The 15,926-nt window shown below is 43.8% G+C and overlaps 1 long non-coding RNA gene and 1 pseudogene across 1 annotated transcript; both read left to right on the forward strand.

Moving 5' to 3' along the window:
* Nucleotides 1-14,001: 14,001 nt before the first annotated feature.
* LOC135730082 (5S ribosomal RNA) lies at nucleotides 14,002-14,118 on the forward strand (annotated as a pseudogene).
* Nucleotides 14,119-14,918: 800 nt separating this feature from the next.
* Nucleotides 14,919-15,926, forward strand: LOC135729767 (uncharacterized). The gene is made up of 3 exons (XR_010525758.1): nucleotides 14,919-15,000; nucleotides 15,142-15,209; nucleotides 15,825-15,926. It is a non-coding gene; the product is annotated as an uncharacterized lncRNA (long non-coding RNA).

Consider the following 15,926-nt stretch of genomic DNA (forward strand, 5'->3'; position numbering starts at 1 on the left):
GAGTGGCCAATTATGTGCCCAGTGATTACACTCCGAGTCACAAGTAAAACGGTCCAACCCCCGTGTCTCTACGATGTTCTGATGCGGAGATATAAGGCTTTGTTTACTCTGTTGCTAGGGTACTGTATTTGGTTGCTAGGGGCGTGGCTTGGGAGTGGCCAATGATGTGCCCAGTGATTACACTCCGAGTCACAAGTAAAACGGTCCAAACCCCGTGTCTCTACGATGTTCTGATGCGGAGATATAAGGCTTTGTTTATTCGGTTGCTAGGGTGCTCAAATTTGGTTGCTAGGGGCGTGGCTTGGGAGTGGCCAATGATGTGCCCAATTGTTACACCCCTAGTCACAAGTAAAACGGTCCAACCCCCGTGTCTCTACGATGTTCTGATGCCGAGATATAACTGTTTGTATTTTATGTTGCTAGGGTGCTCAAAAGTGGTTGCTAGGGGCGTGGCTTAGTAAGTCTGTAAGAATCCTGAGAGACTGATTGGATGCCTGAGTAAAATGAGCCCACCCCCATGTCTCTATGACACTGTGGTGCAAAGATATCCATCCGGGCATTTTATAATGGCAGTCTATGGTATAGGTTGCTAGGGTGCCCAAAATGGTTGCTATGGTAACCTTACACCCCATTGTGGGGGACGTCCTGACAGAGTCTAGCACCCTCTTCAAATTTAGTAACCCACATGTTTCTATGAAATCCTGGCTCGGACCTATGACCCGTCAAAATTTTTGCAATGGTAAGTCTATGGGATGTTGCCCCATTGACTTTTCATTGGGGCACTTTTGGGCACCTCTTACACCCCAGGGGTACAACTTACACCCCATTGTGATCCATGTTCTTACAGAGCCTACCACCCTCTTCAAATGTTGTAACCCACATGTTTCTACAAAATCCTCGAGCGGAGCTATGACTCGTCAAAGTTGGGCGCAATGTTAAGTCAATGGGACTTTTTGGGTGGTTTTTCGCCCCCCTTTCGGAAATCCTGCACCCGATCGCTTATAAAAGTCATAGCACACCTCTCCTCAATAAGCCGGTCGATTTGAGCCCTAATTTATGGGTCTACGACAAACCGTGTGGGACGAGTTACGCGCCGAAAAAGTGTGCAGACATAAGAATAATAAGATATAATAATAATAATAATAAGTATGAGCAATAATAATAGTGATGCCTTGCATAAATGCAAGCACCACTAATAATAATAAGCTTAGATACAATAACAGTATGTTGGCTTTGTCAAGCCAACATAATAACTAGATAGGTACATTTCCTGAAGAAAATGTGAAGTGGTGCTTGCCGTGGCAAAATTCCCGGGACAATATATGATTATACTCCAACCCAAAAGTAAAATGGTCCAACCCCCGTGTCTCTACGATGTTCTGATGCGGAGATATAAGGCTTTGTTTACTCTGTTGCTAGGGTAATGTATTTGGTTGCTAGGGAAAAAATGGCATCCCGTAATGATTACACTCTGAGTCACGAGTCAAACGGTCCAACCCCCGTGTCTCTACGATGTTCTGATGCGTAGATATAAGGCTTTGTTTACTCTGTTGCTAGGGTACTGTATTTGGTTGCTAGGGAAAAAATTGGCATCCACTAGTGATTACACTCCGAGATACGAGTCAAACGGTCCAACCCCCGTGTCTCTGCGATGTTCTGATGTGGAGATAAAAGGCTTTGTTTACTCTGTTGCCAGGGTACTGTATTTGGTTGCTAGGGAAAAAATTGGCATCCACTAGTGATTACACTCCGAGTCACGAGTCAAACGGTCCAAACCCCGTGTCTCTACGATGTTCTGATGCGGAGATATAAGGGTTTGTTTACTCTGTTGCTAGGGTACTGTATTTGGTTGCTAGGGAAAAAATTGGCATCCACTAGTGATTACACTCCGAGATACGAGTCAAACGGTCCAACCCCCGTGTCTCTGCGATGTTCTGATGTGGAGATAAAAGGCTTTGTTTACTCTGTTGCCAGGGTACTGTATTTGGTTGCTAGGGAAAAAATTGGCATCCACTAGTGATTACACTCCGAGTCACGAGTCAAACGGTCCAAACCCCGTGTCTCTACGATGTTCTGATGCGGAGATATAAGGGTTTGTTTACTCTGTTGCTAGGGTACTGTATTTGGTTGCTAGGGAAAAAAATGGCATCCACTAGTGATTACCCTCCGAGTCATGAGTCAAACGGTCCAACCCCCGTGTCTCTACGATGTTCTGATGCGGAGATATAAGGCTTTGTTTACTCTGTTGCTAGGGTACTGTATTTGGTTGCTAAGGAAAAAAATGGCATCCACTAGTGATTACCCTCCGAGTCACGAGTCAAACGATCCAACCCCCGTGTCTCTACGATGTTCTGATGCGGAGATATAAGGCTTTGTTTACTCTGTTGCTAGGGTACAGTATTTGGTTGCTAGGGAAAAAAATGGCATCCACTAGTGATTACCCTCCGAGTCACGAGTCAAACGGTCCAACCCCCGTGTCTCTACGATGTTCTGATGCAGAGATATAAGGCTTTGTTTACTCTGTTGCTAGGGTACTGTATTTGGTTGCTAGGGAAAAAAATTGCATCCACTAGTGATTACCCTCCGAGTCATGAGTCAAACGGTCCGACCCCCGTGTCTCTACGATGTTCTGATGCGGAGATATAAGGCTTTGTTTACTCTGTTGCTAGGGTACTGTATTTGGTTGCTAGGGGCGTGGCTTGGGAGTGGCCAATGATGTGCCCAGTGATTACACTCCGAGTCACAAGTAAAACGGTCCAACCCCCGTGTCTCTACGATGTTCTGATGCGGAGATATAAGGCTTTGTTTACTCTGTTGCTAGGGTACTGTATTTGGTTGCTAGGGGCGTGGCTTGGGAGTGGCCAATTATGTGCCCAGTGATTACACTCCGAGTCACAAGTAAAACGGTCCAACCCCCGTGTCTCTACGATGTTCTGATGCGGAGATATAAGGCTTTGTTTACTCTGTTGCTAGGGTACTGTGTTTGGTTGCTAGGGGCGTGGCTTGGGAGTGGCCAATGATGTGCCCAGTGATTACACACCGAGTCACAAGTAAAACGGTCCAAACCCCGTGTCTCTACGATGTTCTGATGCGGAGATATAAGGCTTTGTTTATTCGGTTGCTAGGGTGCTCAAATTTGGTTGCTAGGGGCGTGGCTTGGGAGTGGCCAATGATGTGCCCAATTGTTACACCCCTAGTCACAAGTAAAACGGTCCAACCCCCGTGTCTCTACGATGTTCTGATGCCGAGATATAACTGTTTGTATTTTATGTTGCTAGGGTGCTCAAAAGTGGTTGCTAGGGGCGTGGCTTAGTAAGTCTGTAAGGATCCTGAGAGACTGATTGGATGCCTGAGTAAAATGAGCCCACCCCCATGTCTCTATGACACTGTGGTGCAAAGATATCCATCCGGGCATTTTATAATGGCAGTCTATGGTATAGGTTGCTAGGGTGCCCAAAATGGTTGCTATGGTAACCTTACACCCCATTGTGGGGGACGTCCTGACAGAGTCTAGCACCCTCTTCAAATGTAGTAACCCACATGTTTCTATGAAATCCTGGCTCGGACCTATGACCCGTCAAAATTTTTGCAATGGTAAGTCTATGGGATTTTGCCCCATTGACTTTTCATTGGGGCACTTTTGGGCACCTCTTACACCCCAGGGGTACAACTTACACCCCATTGTGATCCATGTTCTTACAGAGCCTACCACCCTCTTCAAATGTTATAACCCACATGTTTCTACAAAATCCTCGAGCGGAGCTATGACTCGTCAAAGTTGGGCGCAATGTTAAGTCAAAAGGATTTTTTGGGTGGTTTTTCGCCCCCCTTTCGGAAATCCTGCACCCGATCGCTTATAAAAGTCATAGCAGACCTCTCCTCAATAAGCCGGTCGATTTGAGCCCTAATTTATGGGTCTACGACAAAGCGTGCGGGACGAGTTACGCGCCGAAAAAGTGTCCAGAAAAAGAAGAATAATAATAATAACTAGATAGGTACATTTCCTGAAGAAAATGTGAGTGGTGCTTGCCGTGACAAAATTCTGGAGATCATATATGATTATACTCCAAGCCAAAAGTAAAACGATCCAACTCCCGTGTCTCTACGATGTTCTGATGCGGAGATATAAGGCTTTGTTTACTCTGTTGCTAGGGTACTGTATTTGGTTGCTAGGGAAAAAAATGGCATCCACTAGTGATTACCCTCCGAGTCACGAGTCAAACAGTCCAAACCCCGTGTCTCTACGATGTTCTGATGCGGAGATATAAGGCTTTGTTTACTCTGTTGCTAGGGTACTGTATTTGGTTGCTAGGGAAAAAAATGGCATCCACTAGTGATTACCCCCCGAGTCACGAGTCAAACGGTCCAAACCCCGTGTCTCTACGATTTTCTGATGCGGAGATATAAGGCTTTGTTTACTCTGTTGCTAGGGTACTGTATTTTGTTGCTAGGGAAAAAAATGGCATCCACTAGTGATTACCCTCCGAGTCACGAGTCAAACGGTCCAACCCCCGTGTCTCTACGATGTTCTGATGCGGAGATATAAGGCTTTGTTTACTCTGTTGCTAGGGTACTGTATTTGGTTGCTAGGGAAAAAAAAATGCATCCACTAGTGATTACCCTCCGAGTCATGAGTCAAACGGTCCAACCCCCGTGTCTCTACGATGTTCTGATGCGGAGATATAAGGCTTTGTTTACTCTGTTGCTAGGGTACTGTATTTGGTTGCTAGGGAAAAAAAATGGCATCCACTAGTGATTACCCTCCGAGTCATGAGTCAAACGGTCCAACCCCCGTGTCTCTACGATGTTCTGATGCGGAGATATAAGGCTTTGTTTACTCTGTTGCTAGGGTACTGTATTTGGTTGCTAGGGAAAAAAATGGCATCCACTAGTGATTACCCTCCGAGTCACGAGTCAAACGGTCCAAACCCCGTGTCTCTACGATGTTCTGATGCGGAGATATAAGGCTTTGTTTACTCTGTTGCTAGGGTACTGTATTTGGTTGCTAGGGAAAAAAATGGCATCCACTAGTGATTACCCTCCGAGTCACGAGTCAAACGGTCCAACCCCCGTGTCTCTACGATGTTCTGATGCGGAGATATAAGGCTTTGTTTACTCTGTTGCTAGGGTACTGTATTTGGTTGCTAGGGAAAAAAATTGCATCCACTAGTGATTACCCTCCGAGTCACGAGTCAAACGGTCCATCCCCGTGTCTCTACGATGTTCTGATGCGGAGATATAAGGCTTTGTTTACTCTGTTGCTAGGGTACTGTATTTGGTTGCTAGGGAAAAAATTGGCATCCACTAGTGATTACACTCCGAGATACGAGTCAAACGGTCCAACCCCCGTGTCTCTGCGATGTTCTGATGTGGAGATAAAAGGCTTTGTTTACTTTGTTGCTAGGGTAATGTATTTGGTTGCTAGGGAGAAAATTGGCATCCACTAGTGATTACACTCCGAGTCACGAGTCAAACGGTCCAAACCCCGTGTCTCTACGATGTTCTGATGCGGAGATATAAGGCTTTGTTTACTCTGTTGCTAGGGTACTGTATTTGGTTGCTAGGGAAAAGATGGCATCCACTAGTGATTACCCTCCGAGTCATGAGTCAAACGGTCCAACCCCCGTGTCTCTACGATGTTCTGATGCGGAGATATAAGGCTTTGTTTACTCTGTTGCTAGGGTACTGTATTTGGTTGCTAAGGAAAAAAACGGCATCCACTAGTGATTACCCTCCGAGTCACGAGTCAAACGATCCAACCCCCGTGTCTCTACGATGTTCTGATGCGGAGATATAAGGCTTTGTTTACTCTGTTGCTAGGGTACTGTATTTGGTTGCTAGGGAAAAAATTGCATCCACTAGTGATTACCCTCCGAGTCACGAGTCAAACGGTCCAACCCCTGTGTCTCTACGATGTTCTGATGCGGAGATATAAGGCTTTGTTTACTCTGTTGCTAGGGTACTGTATTTGGTTGCTAGGGAAAAATTTGGCATCCCATAATGATTACACTCCGAGTCACTAGTCAAACGGTCCAACCCCCGTGTCTCTACAATGTTCTGATGCGGAGATATAAGGCTTTGTTTACTCTGTTGCTAGGGTACTGTATTTGGTTGCTAGGGAAAAAATTGGCATCCCATAATGATTACACTCCGAGTCACGAGTCAAACGGTCCAACCCCCGTGTCTCTACGATGTTCTGGTGCGGAGATATAAGGCTTTGTTTACTCTGTTGCTAGGGTACTGTATTTGGTTGCTAGGGGCGTGGCTTGGGAGTGGCCAATGATGTGCCCAATTGTTACACCCCTAGTGACAAGTAAAACGGTCCAACCCCCGTGTCTCTACGATGTTCTGATGCCGAGATATAACTGTTTGTATTTTATGTTGCTAGGGTGCTCAAAAGTGGTTGCTAGGGGCGTGGCTTAGTAAGTCTGTAAGGATCCTGAGAGACTGATTGGATGCCTGAGTAAAATGAGCCCACCCCCTTGTCTTTACGACATTGTAAAGCAAAGATATCCCATCTGGAACTTTTTTATTCCCTTATATGGGCATGTTTCCTGCCCCATTATAAGTCAATGGGAAAATTCGGGTGCCTCTTACACCCCAGGGGTACAACTTACACCCCATTGTGATCCATGTTCTTACAGAGTCTACCACCCTCTTCAAATAATGTAACCCACATGTTTTTTCAAAATCCTCGCTCGTACCTATGACCCGTCAAAGTTTTTGCAATGTTAAGTCTATGGGATTTTCCCCCATTGACTTTTCATTGGGGCACTTTTGGGCGCCTCTTACACCCCAGGGGTACAACTTACACCCCAATGTGATGTATGTTCTTACAGACTCTACCACCCTCTTCAAATGTTGTAACCCACATGTTTCTACAAAATCCTCGAGCGGAGCTATGACTCGTCAAAGTTGGGCGCAATGTTAAGTCAATGGGATTTTTCGGGTGGTTTTTCGCCCCCCTTTCAGAAATCCTACACCCGATCGCTTATAAAAGTCATAGCACACCTCTCCTCAATAAGCCGGTCGATTTGAGCCCTCTTTGATGGGTCTACGACAAACCGTGCGGGACGAGTTAGGTGCCGAAAAAACGTGCATATGTAAGAATAAAATATAACTAGATAGGTACATTTCCTGAAGAAAATGTGAGTGGTGCTTGCCGTGGCAAAATTCTGGGGACCATACATGATTATACTCCAAGCCAAAAGTAAAACGATCCAACTCCCGTGTCTCTACGATGTTCTGATGCGGAGATATAAGCCTTTGTTTACGCTGTTGCTAGGGTACTGTATTTGGTTGCTAGGGAAAAAATTGGCATCCACTGGTGATTACATTCCAAGTCACAAGTCAAACGGTCCAACCCCCGTGTCTCTACGATATTCTGATGCGGAGATATAAGGCTTTGTTTACTCTGTTGCTAGGGTACTGTATTTGGTTGCTAGGGAAAAAATTGGCATCCCATAGTGATTACACTCTGAGTCATGAGTCAAACGGTCCAACCCACGTGTCTCTACGATGTTCTGATGCGGAGATATAAGGCTTTGTTTACTCTGTTGCTAGGGTACTGTATTTGGTTGCTAGGGAAAAAATTGGCATCCACTAGTGATTACCCTCCGAGTCACGAGTCAAACGGTCCAACCCCCGTGTCTCTACGATGTTCTGATGCGGAGATATAAGGCTTTGTTTACTCTGTTGCTAGGGTTCTGTATTTGGTTGCTGGGGAAAAAAATGGCATCCCATAATGATTACACTCTGAGTCACGAGTCAAACGGTCCAACTCCCGTGTCTGTACGATGTTCTGATGTGGAGATATAAGGCTTTGTTTACTCTGTTGCTAGGGTACTGTATTTGGTTGCTAGGGAAAAATTGGCATCCCATAGTGATTACACTCTGAGTCACGAGTCAAACGGTCCAACCCCCGTGTCTCTACGATGTTCTGATGCGGAGATATAAGGCTTTGTTTACTCTGTTGCTAGGGTACTGTATTTGGTTGCTAGGGAAAAAAATGGCATCCCATAATGATTACACTCTGAGTCACGAGTCAAACGGTCCAACCCCCGTGTCTCTACGATGTTCTGATGCGGAGATATAAGGCTTTGTTTACTCTGTTGCTAGGGTACTGTATTTGGTTGCTAGGGAAAAAATGGCATCCCATAATGATTACACTCTGAGTCACGAGTCAAACGGTCCAACTCCCGTGTCTGTACGATGTTCTGATGTGGAGATATAAGGCTTTGTTTACTCTGTTGCTAGGGTACTGTATTTGGTTGCTAGGGAAAAAATTGGCATCCCATAGTGATTACACTCTGAGTCACGAGTCAAACGGTCCAACCCCCGTGTCTCTACGATGTTCTGATGCGGATATATAAGGCTTTGTCTACTCTGTTGCTAGGGTACTGTATTTGGTTGCTAGGGAAAAAAATGGCATCCCATAATGATTACACTCTGAGTCACGAGTCAAACGGTCCAACCCCCGTGTCTCTACGATGTTCTGATGCGGAGATATAAGGCTTTGTTTACTCTGTTGCTAGGGTACTGTATTTGGTTGCTAGGGAAAAAATTGACATCCCATAATGATTACACTCTGAGTCACGAGTCAAACGGTCCAACCCCCATGTCTCTACGATGTTCTGATGCGGAGATATAAGGCTTTGTTTACTCTGTTGCTAGGGTACTATATTTGGTTGCTAGGGAAAAAATTGGCATCCCATAGTGATTACACTCTAAGTCATGAGTCAAACGGTCCAACCCCCGTGTCTCTATGATGTTCTATTGCGGAGATATAAGGCTTTGTTTACTCTGTTGCTAGGGTACTGTATTTGGTTGCTAGGGAAAAAAATTACATCCCATAGTGATTACACTCTGAGTCACGAGTCAAACGGTCCAACCCCCGTGTCTCTACGATGTTCTGATGCCGAGATATAACTGTTTGAATTTTGTGTTGCTAGTGTGCTCAAAAGTGGTTGCTAGGGGCGTGGCTTAATACCTATGTAAGGATCCTGAGAGACTGATTGGATGCCTGAGTAAAATGAGCCCACCCCCATGTCTCTATGACACTGTGGTGCAAAGATATCCATCTGGGCATTTTATAATGGCAGTCTATGGGAGATGTTGCTAGGGTGCCCAAAATTGTTGCTAGGGGCGTGGCTTAATAGCTCTGGGATGATCCTGAGAGACTGATTGGATGCCCGAGTAAAATGAGCCCACCCACTTATCTCTACGACACTGTAAAGCAAAGATATCCCATCTGGAACAGTTTTTTTCCCCTTATATGGGCGTGTTCCCTGCCCCATTATAAGTCAATGGGAAATTTCGGGGGCCTCTTACACCCCAGGGGTACAACTTACACCCCAATGTCATGTATGTTCTTACAGAGTCTACCACCCTCTTCAAATGTTATAACCCACATGTTTCTACAAAATCCTCGAGCGGAGCTATGAGTTGTCAAAGTTGGGCCCAATGTTAAGTCAATGGGATTTTTCGGGTGGTTTTTCGCCCCCCTTTCGGAAATCCTGCAACCGATCCCTTATAAAAGTCATAGCAGACGTGTCCTCAATAAGCCGGTCGTTTTGAGCCCTGTTTCATTGGTCTACGACAAACCGTGTGGGATGAGTTACGCGCCGAAAAAGTGTCCAGATATAAGAATAAATAAATAAAGATACAATAATAAGTATGAGCAATAGTAATAGTGATGCCTTGCATAAATGCAAGCACCACTAATAAGTTTAAAAGCAATAACAGTATGTTGGCTTTTTCAAGCCAACATAATAACAATATATTGGCTTTTTCAAAGCCAACATAATAAAAAGCCCAGTAAGAACAGTACAGCGCATTTTCAATGCACTGTAATAATAATAACTAGATAGGTACATTTCCTGAAGAAAATGTGAGTGGTGCTTGCCGTGGCAAAATTCTGGGGACCATATATGATTATACTCCAAGCCAAAAGTAAAACGATCCAACTCCCGTGTCTCTACGATGTTCTGATGCCGAGATATAAGGCTTTGTTTACTCTGTTGCTAGGGTACTGTATTTGGTTGCTAGGGAAAAAATTGCATCCCATAGTGATTACACTCTGAGTCACGAGTCAAATGGTCCAACCCCCGTGTCTCTACGATGTTCTGATGCGGAGATATAAGGCTTTGTTTACTCTGTTGCTAGGGTACTGTATTTGGTTGCTAATGAAAAAATTGGCATCCCATAGTGATTACACGCCGAGTCATGAGTCAAACGGTCCAACGCCCGTGTCTCTACGATGTTCTGATGCCGAGATATAAGGCTTTGTTTACTCTGTTGCTAGGGTACTGTATTTGGTTGCTAGGTAAAAATTGGCATCCCATAGTGATTACACTCTGAGTCACGAGTCAAATGGTCCAACACCTGTGTTTCTACGATGTGCTGATGCGGAGATATAAGGCTTTGTTTACTCTGTTGCTAGGGTACTGTATTTGGTTGCTAGGGAAAAAAATTGCATCCCATAGTGATTACACTCTGAGTCACAAGTCAAATGGTCCAACCCCCGTGTCTCTACGATGTTCTGATGCGGAGATATAAGGCTTTGTTTACTCTGTTGCTAGGGTACTGTATTTGGTTGCTAGGGAAAAAATTTGCATCCCATAGTGATTACACTCTGAGTCACGAGTCAAATGGTCCAACCCCCGTGTCTCTACGATGTTCTGATGCGGAGATATAAGGCTTTGTTTACTCTGTTGCTAGGGTACTGTATTTGGTTGCTAGGGAAAAAATTGGCATCCCATAGTGATTACACGCCGAGTCATAAGTCAAACGGTCCAACCCCCGTGTCTCTACGATGTTCTGATGCCGAGATATAAGGCTTTGTTTACTCTGTTGCTAGGGTACTGTATTTGGTTGCTAGGGAAAAAATTGGCATCCCATAGTGATTACACTCTGAGTCACAAGTCAAATGGTCCAACCCCCGTGTCTCTACGATGTTCTGATGCGGAGATATAAGGCTTTGTTTACTCTGTTGCTAGGGTACTGTATTTGGTTGCTAGGGAAAAAATTGGCATCCCATAGTGATTACACTCTGAGTCACGAGTCAAACGGTCCAACCCCCGTGTCTCTACGATGTTCTGATGCGGAGATATAAGGCTTTGTTTACTCTGTTGCTAGGGTACTGTATTTGGTTGCTAGGGAAAAAATTGTCATCCCATAATGATTACACTCCGAGTCACGAGTCAAACGGTCCAACCCCCGTGTCTCTACGATGTTCTGATGCGGAGATATAAGGCTTTGTTTACTCTGTTGCTAGGGTACTGTATTTGGTTGCTAGGGAAAAAATTGGCAACCCATAATGATTACACTCCGAGTCACAAGTCAAACGGTCCAACCCCCGTGTCTCTACGATGTTCTGATGCGGAGATATAAGGCTTTGTTTACTCTGTTGCTAGGGTACTGTATTTGGTTGCTAGGGAAAAAAATTGGCATCCCATAATGATTACACTCCGAGTCACGAGTCAAACGGTCCAACCCCTGTGTCTCTACGATGTTCTGATGCGGAGATATAAGGCTTTGTTTACTCTGTTGCTAGGGTACTGTATTTGGTTGCTAGGGAAAAAATTGGCATCCCATAATGATTACACTCTGAGTCATGAGTCAAACGGTCCAACCCCCGTGTCTCTACGATGTTCAGATGCCGAGATATAACTGTTTGAATTTTGTGTTGCTAGGGTGCTCAAAAGTGGTTGCTAGGGGCGTGGCTTATACCTATGTAAGTATCCTGAGAGACTGATTGGATGCCTGAGTAAAATGAGCCCACCCCCATGTCTCTATGACACTGTGGTGCAAAGATATCCATCTGGGCATTTTATAATGGCAGTCTATGGGAGATGTTGCTAGGGTGCCCAAAATTGTTGCTAGGGGCGTGGCTTAATAGCTCTGGGATGATCCTGAGAGACTGATTGGATGCCCGAGTAAAATGAGCCCACCCACTTATCTCTACGACATTGTAAAGCAAAGATATCCCATCTGGAACTGTTTTATTCCCTTATATGGACATGTTTCCTGCCCCATTATAAGTCAATGGGAATTTTCGGGTGCCTCTTACACCCCAGGGGTACAACTTACACCCCATTGTGATGTATGTTCTTACAGAGTCTACCCCCCTCTTCAAATGTTATAACCCACATGTTTCTACAAAATCCTCCAGCGGAGCTATGACCCGTCAAAGTTGGGCGCAATGTTAAAGCTGCCGTCGGCAACTCTGGAGGATTGAGCAGTTTCCAAATGTTTACAATTTCATGTCCCTCCCCCACTACCTCCGAGCAACCTCCCTCAGAGCACGTTCTCGTCAGCGCGTGTGCAAAAGTATTATTGTGAACGCATACTTAGCAAGAATACTTAGATTACTTACATAACACTCCGAAATACAATCAATGGTTGATAAAGCACAATTACCTGTCGAGAAGAAATGTGGCAAGCTCTGCATCCAGCTTGAAATCTCGTAGATTCCTTTCAAATGCCGGTCCGATATTGATCCTAGTTTTAATACGGTCACAGTCGCTTTCTATCTTTGTTTCCTTCTTTTCATTGGTTGTTTTCCTAGCTCTAGTTGTTAACCGAGAAATCGGAAGTTTGTTACTGAAAGTTCTCTCCGCCATCACGCTGCATTCAAACCAAAACAACTATGAATTCAGGCGGATGCACGTGATATTGTAACGCGCGCGAGGGGGATGGGGATATGTGGCGCGTGCAGGTACTGTGATTGACAGGCAGATTTTACACAGCCCTGCGCTGATTGGACCAAATGAACCAGCCTGCGCTGATTGGACCAAATGAACCGGGAGCGGTGGATTTTTGCAAAACAAATAACAGGCTCCAGGTGGAGCTAGAAGCGCGGGGTTTTTTCTTAAACAGTCTAGTTGATGTTGTTCTATCGGAGCATAGTGTTGGTTTCAGTGAATATGATCAAAAAATATGATAAAATAAGTTGTCGACGGCAGCTTTAAGTCAATGGGATTTTTCGGGTGGTTTTTCGCCCCCCTTTCGGAAATCCTGCACCCGATCGCTTATAAAAGTCATAGCAGACGTGTCCTCAACAAGCCGGTCGTTTTGAGCCCTGTTTCATTGGTCTACGACAAACCGTGCGGGACGAGTTACGCGCCGAAAAAGTGTCCAGATATAAGAATAAATAAATAAATAATAATAAGTATGAGCAATAATAATAGTGATGCCTTGCATAAATGCAAGCACCACTAATAAAAAGCCCAGTAAGAACAGTACAGCGCATTTTCAATGCACTGTAATTAATATGAGGTGTGTTTTTATCAACTTAACCACTTGGTTGTTTTTGCTTCAGAAAAGCAACTAGTTATAAATGTAAGGGCTTTTTTGGACAACTTCGGTGAAAAAGTGTTGATTTCGTAGTTCAGTCAGCGTAATTTATATCCGAGAGGTCTTACAGGCGCCACAGACACCTATCAGCCTTTTGTAAGGAGGAGCAGCTCGAGTGCGGTGCGGTCCGGTCAGTGTTAAGCTGCTTAGTTTCTCAAATTCATATTACTGATAAAGTGTTAAAACTTAGATGAGATGTTGGTGTTTTATGGCTCACGAATTCGCAATAACGGATACGTATAGCAGTTCGTGTTAATGACATTAATCCAAACTTATTGATGACGTGATAACATGGGCGTCGAATCCAATATTAATCATGCTGAGGTTTTCTCGACGGGGTAATGTGTATAAATGCAGTTATAAAAATAAAAGGGACAATATAGTTGACGTGACCCTCATGTTTCCATGGCAATCAGTCAATTACGCTTATGACGCTCACCTGCGGTCATTCGCGCAGTATCCATGATTTTAAGCGGCATGAAACACTTAAAGGGATACTTCACCGATTTAGCATTCCGCTTTGTATCTGTAGAATCCCGGCAGTATTACTGAATGACCATGTTTCCCTCCATCATTTCCCCCTGAGAGGAGAGATATCTGCATTTTGGTTCTGCAAAAAAGTCCTCCGATGAAGTAAAAAACTTGTTTAGCAGCCATATCACCCTGTAGCCCAAGACAGCTTGCCCACTGAAGCTAAGCAGGGCTGAGCCTGGTTAGTACTTGGATGGGAGACCACCTGGGAAAACCAGGTTGCTGCTGGTAGAGGTGTTAGTGAGACCAGCAGGGGGTGCTCACCCTGTGGTCTGTGTGGGTCCTAATGCCCCAGTATAGTGACGGGGACACTATACTGTCAAAAAAGCACCGTCCTTCGGATGAGACGTTAAACCGAGGTCCTGACTCTCTGTGGTCATTAAAAATCCCAGGATGTCCTTCGAAAAAGAGTAGGGGTGTGCCCCGGCATCCTGGCCAAACTTGCCCATTGGCCTACTAATCATCCCTCATACTAATTGGCTATATCACTCGGTCTCCTCTCCACTAATAAGCTGGTGTGTGGTGGGCGTTCTGGCGCAATATGGCTGCCGTCGCATCATCCAGGTGGATGCTGCACATTGGTGGTGGTTGAGGAGATTCCCCCATTCATATGTAAAGCGCTTTGAGCACTGGAAAAGCGCTATATAAAATGTAACTAATTATTATAAAATCGTCATATTACATCATCGGAGGACTTTTTTGCAGAACCAAAATGCAGATATCTCTCCTCTCAGGGGGAAATGAGGGAGGGAAACATGGTCATTCAGTAATACTGCCGGGTTTCTACAGATACAAAGCTGAATGCTAAATCGGTGAAGTATCCCTTTAAGTTAACTCCTTTGTACGAAAATATCATGTCGTGTAAGTTTGCATGTTCTATTCGAATTGAAATACATTGTAACGGTGTAATTTTGCTTACTTGTTGAATAGTTAGCCAGTTGTAATGGAAATAGAAAATAATGGTTATCTAGACAAATGTGCTCTTGTTTTTAGTATATTTTTATATCTCTTTTGTAATGTCTTCGTTATCAGAGCCCTTCAAATTAGAATAGTGATGATGATCTTGTCAATGCTGAGTTTTTCATGCATCAACAGCCACTACATCTGGATCAGGTAATTGTGTTAACCCTGCTATTCTACAATATTTACTTAAATGCAGTATGCAAGTGTATGTATTCATGTTCTGATAAAAGTCATTATAGAATTATCTTCCAATATTGCAAAAATAATTTTTCTTTTTTATATTTTGTCAAGATTGAACAAGAAACAGACAGCAAGGGTTGTCAGATCAGAAACAGAATGACACACAAGAAACTTCACAGGTGAGAATTGAGAGTGGCTTTTTAAAAACACCTGCTACTTGTTTCTCAAGACTGGTTTATCATTGTCATTAGGAAAATATAAGAAACTAATTTAGGATACAATGGTTACTTTTCAGCACAGCAATTAATTTCTTTTGTATGCCACTATTCCTTCTACAGTATGTAGGCCTACATATTTCAAACCCTTTGTTTTCAGTAGACAGAGACAAAAGTTAATCCAGTGTTCAGAGTGGATGTTGATGCAAGTTTATAGAGGCTTCATATAGACAGAAAAAAATGGGTCTTTGTGGTGGTGTACATGACAGCATTTATTTGTTCTTACTTTATGTATTATGGCTTTAATCATAATTTTTTGAATTGTCAATGAGCTACCACCTACCCTGGTAATGCACCACCTAGATACCATGTTGTAATAGAAATCCGTAATTTACCATTTCTTTTTTGTGAAGCGTCTCCCCTAAAACCTTACAATGCATATAATATTTGTTTTGTAACCAAATCAAATTCTACTAATCCTAATAATTAAGATGCAGTGTTTTGTATTTCACAATTTATGTTTTCTTTTTAAAAGGGGCTATGACTTGTTTTTATTTTATTATGTGTTTTAAATTGTAGGCTGATCAACATGCAATTTGAAGACGTGTGATAAAATACAGAGAGGTGAAGTAGTGTGTTTTTCCAGATCCCCAAATCATTCCTTCTTAAAAGGTAATGAAT

This window comes from Paramisgurnus dabryanus, chromosome 1 (genome assembly GCF_030506205.2).
Source record: "Paramisgurnus dabryanus chromosome 1, PD_genome_1.1, whole genome shotgun sequence".
NCBI lineage: Eukaryota > Metazoa > Chordata > Actinopteri > Cypriniformes > Cobitidae > Paramisgurnus > Paramisgurnus dabryanus.